The sequence below is a fragment of the Oryx dammah genome, unplaced genomic scaffold (genome assembly GCF_014754425.2).
Source record: "Oryx dammah isolate SB20612 unplaced genomic scaffold, SCBI_Odam_1.1 HiC_scaffold_2, whole genome shotgun sequence".
NCBI classification, from domain to species: Eukaryota; Metazoa; Chordata; class Mammalia; order Artiodactyla; family Bovidae; genus Oryx; species Oryx dammah.
The window spans coordinates 113,767,864-113,772,519 of NW_024070186.1; the positions used below are offsets into that span (position 1 = coordinate 113,767,864).

General features: G+C 35.0%; 1 pseudogene; it reads right to left on the reverse strand.

Moving 5' to 3' along the window:
- Positions 1-222: 222 nt before the first annotated feature.
- On the reverse strand, positions 223-1,149 carry LOC120852827 (annotated as a pseudogene).
- Positions 1,150-4,656: the final 3,507 nt, after the last annotated feature.

Sequence of the window (4,656 nt, forward strand, 5' to 3'; positions counted from 1 at the left end):
TTAGTTTATTCCTAATGAAACTAGTAGCTTAGATTTAGAAATATATTTACCATACTCTCTTCTTTTGAACATCTTTATTTGACTAATAATACATCATCATGTTTTAGTAATTCAGTGTTATATATGTCATGGCCTTTTTCCACTTTCTTGCTGTTCCTTGATTTTGGAAGTTTAGTGACATTATAATCAGTTGTCCATAAGAATGATATATGTTTCATAATGTTATAAATTCTTCATAATTTTTTTCATAGCATTTATGACTTCTTTATTTCTTAGACTATAAATAAATGGGTTTAACAAGGGAATCACCAGAGTATAAAAAATAGCAACAGGTATATCTTTATCTTCATCATTAACTGAATTTGGTCGAACATACATGAAAAGAAGGGAACCATAGAATATTGAGACAGAGACAAAGTGGGATGCACACGTAGATAATGCTTTGCCTTTTCCCTCTTTGGACTTCATCTTGAAAATTGTGAAAAGAATAAAAAGGTAAGAGATTATTACTGTGGTAATAGTGAAGACTAAAACTGACCCTGCAAAGATGAATATCATCAATTCATTGATATAAGGATCCACACAAGAGTGTCTGTATAATGGAAGGACATCACACAAAAAGTGATTGATTTGGTGAGACTTACAGAAAGTTAACCTAAACAGAAGTCCTACATGAATTGTGGGATGAATGTTTCCAGCTATGTAGGCCCCTGTGGTCATCTGAATGCAGAGTTTCTTTGACATCATAGTGTGGTACTGCAGTGGTTTGCAGATGGCCACATAGCGATCATAGGCCATTGCTGCCAGGAGAAAGCAATCTGTAGTTTCAGCAAGGCAGAGACAATAAAATTGTGCCATGCATTCATAGAGGGAAATCATTTTGTCTTTAGAAAAAAGGTTCTCTAGTATCTACGGGGTAATGGCACTGGAACAAAAGGAGTCCATCAGTGCAAGATTCCCCAGGAAGATGTACATTGGTGTGTGAAGACGATGCTCTGTAACTATCAATGCCGCCAGGCCAAGATTTCCCACCATGGTGATCAGATAGATGGTAAAGAACACCTGAAACAGAAGGGTCTTCAGCTCTGGATGATTTGCAAATCCTATCAGGATAAACTCTGTTGTCAAGGAGTGGTTATCCTCAGTCATATCCACCTTTTCTGTTGACATAGGAATTGTGGAGATAAGATTTGAAATTATAATGCCAATAATTTTCCCTCCAAAATTCTTTTTTTTTTTTTTAATATTGAATAGAGCTCTTTCTTATTTCCTCTGGGAAACAGGGACACATACATGTATGAGACATTCATTTCTCTGTAATGTCAGCTTTTATGGTCTTGACTCTGAAATTCAGATTTCCCAAGAATATTTTGGTAATTCTAGGGAGGATGCTTACAATGAATGCAAAAGGCTTGGCTTTAAGAATTTATGAAGAATACTATACGTATCACTGTGTGTGTATGTGTGCTCAGTTGTGTCTGGCTCTTTGTGACCCCATTGACTGTAGACTGTAGCCTACCAGGCTCTTCTGTCCATGGAATTTTCCAGGCAAGAATACTGGAGTGGGTTGCCATTTCCTTCTCCAATACATATCCTGGACACTCATATTTGATTCAGCATTCCCAAATAACATATGTCAGTTTTTGTATTAGAGGTCCTTAAAATAAATATCAAGTCACTTTATATATATGTGTGTGTGTATGTGTGTATGTATGTATGTGTGTGTGTGTATATTAAATTGAGCAATATTTTTCATATACCCTCTCAGTAGAGGGTATGTTTAAATTGTGTACACAGATATGTTAAATTTATATCTTAGGAATTGCATGAAAATCACTAAGGGTTAAGGAGAGGCCTGTTCTTATTGAAGAAAACTGCCTTGGAAAGCTAAGAAAAGAAATACCCATAGATTATCACCTCTTTTATCTGTTTTCCCAGTGTCATGCTAAATCCATTATTCTCTTTGAAGGTACCCAAATATCTAAATCCTTTCCTTTTTTATATTAAGCATAATTTTATATATGATATTTAATGAAGTCTACTCAGTGCCCCAGACTGTATACCAGTCTCCACTTGTTGAACGATCAAGAGTGTCTTATATACCCAATGCAAACTAGAATTGCTTATGTAAAATCCAATATTGCTTTTGTTTCATGTGTGCATGCACGATTTCTTATGTTTAAGTTTATGTTTAATTGCAGGATATGTGCTTTACAATATTGTGTTGGTTTCTGCCATACACTGACATGCATCAGTCATAGGTGCACATGTGTCCCCTCCCTCTTGAAACTCCCTCCCATCTCCCACCCTGTCCCACCCTTCTAGGTTGTTACAGAGTACTGATTGAGCTCCTTGTGTCATACGCTAGATACTTTGAGGTTTCCTGTGACTTATACTTCTATAACAGCTGTGGAGAGCTATGGGAAAAAAGCATGATTGATTCCAGTCCTATGTCCAGTTCAGTGACCTGGGATGGGTGAACTTGTTTTCAGTATCCTACCAAACATCCTTAATGAACTATTTGGTGTCTGAAAATTGAAATTTAATTATGAAGAATAGTTTACAAAGGATAGTATTGAAATTCATTGTTTTAAAAAATCTGTGTCTCTTCCTTTTACCTGAATTAGTGTATCTACTATGTTACTCCTTCCTGGGAAAATTATGTAAGATTTTCTGAAGTATGTCATAGTATGTAAGAGCCAATAAATAAAAGCAAGCCATGCTTTTATACTTTAGTTTTCTAACACTTCGGAAGAGAGAAAATCCTTTAAATCTTAATGTGATTTATGAAAAAAATCTTGTTTTTGTTTTAAAGGCTATATTCTGTTATTATTTAGTGATCTACAGGAATATTTTGACTGAGTTTCAATTATATAAATTCTTCAGTCAAAATGGTTTATTTGAATTCCAAATTCCAGGCACTGGCTGAAAGTTTTCTTTATTTTTTTGTTTTAAAATATTTAACAGCTAAGATAGAAAAAACTTTCTGGATGTAGTCCTGAATGATATAACAGAATTATATTCTGTTGTTACCTGTATTTTTTGAAGTTCTACCTTATAATCAGAGAGGTCAGCATAAATCGCAATACATTTTCTCATCCTAGTTCCCATAGTCTTCAGTTTTGAGACTACCTAGAATGATAACTAACTAGTTGAAATCTAGCAGCAACAAAAAAAAATCTCAATGATTCAGAAAAATAAATATTAATTGATATTAATATTAAAAGTAAAAGTAAACTAGACTATTCCTCTTACCTTGATTTCACTGAGAAGTGGTTTGTAACACCTCATTGATTGCTTTATGGTTTAGGTATACTAGAATTTCAGAATATAAACCTCTAATGCATTTGGGATTAAAAGAATAAACAACTGGAAGGCTGCTAATAGGCCAGTGTCAATAATTATTTTCCATACAAATTTAAATTTTCCATCAGTTGCTAAAGGGATTTCCTTGCAATGACCTCACTGTATTTCCATGGAGAGATTAGGTCACTATGACATACACTATCTAACTTTAATTAAAGATGACCTGTGGTTGGGGAAGATCCCCTGGAGGAGGAAATGGCAACCCACTCCAGTATTCTTGAAATGGCAACCCACTCCAGTATTCGTGTCTAGAAAAGTCCATGGACAGAGGTGCTTGGTGGGCTGCAATCCATGGGGTCAAAAGAATCAGACACAATTTAGCCACTGAGCATGAATGAAAAATTTAAAGTGAAAGACCTTCATTAAAGTCAGTAAGGTAGTTTGAGATCATCTTGCTGAATCTTATCTAACTGACCTAATTTTTATGATTCTTTTCATTCTTTGTGTAAAATGTAAAATGGTCAGAAGAGTCAGGTTGGTTTCACCTCCTACTGGAGGAATTATTATGTTTATGGGATTAATATGGTTTATGAAAGATGATTGGATTTGGAGGTGTAGAAGATTCAGCCAGGATATCAACTTCTTCCCTCTGTGAGTTGACTTTGGCTCCATGTCCTCCAAAACCCGTTTTGGAAACTTTGATGTTATTAATATTATATATTCCTACATATGAATTACTGAGACTATTCTCTTTTCTTTTAAATTTACAGCAGCTGCATTTGTCTTTATTATGCTGATTCCCCCTTAATTCTAATAATCACTCTTCAGCATGCTGTATATTTGTTAGTACATCTGTAATCAGTCACTCTCCCCCCAGCCTCTATGAGCTTAAGAGGGAAGAGATGTCTCTCTTGTGTTCATTTCTTTATTTTTAACACTTGAATAATATGTGACACTTTCATGTGCTGAACAAATTATTTGCCTGATGATGAAAAAAAGATAATACTCCCTTGCTCATGTATTTGAAATGGTCTTTGGTTCGTTTTTAAACAAATAATTTCCCCTTATTTTGCCAGCCCTGTTGCTGTGCAGTTTCTCTGTATCTTGCTTCTCACTTTGCTTTCTTCCTCTCACCTCAGGGCACTTGGCCATGTACATTCCTTCACTCTTCCTATGTGCACCTGCTTCATTAATTTGCTTATGTTTCCTCATCTAAAATATCTTTTCTCACTGTCTATCACCCTAGTCCTACTCATTCTTGATCTCAAATGAGATCTCTTTCCTGAGGATTTTTCTAGTCCTCCCTCTAAATTAAAAGGTTTTCTTTTTCCTGGTCTTTGTGATAATTAC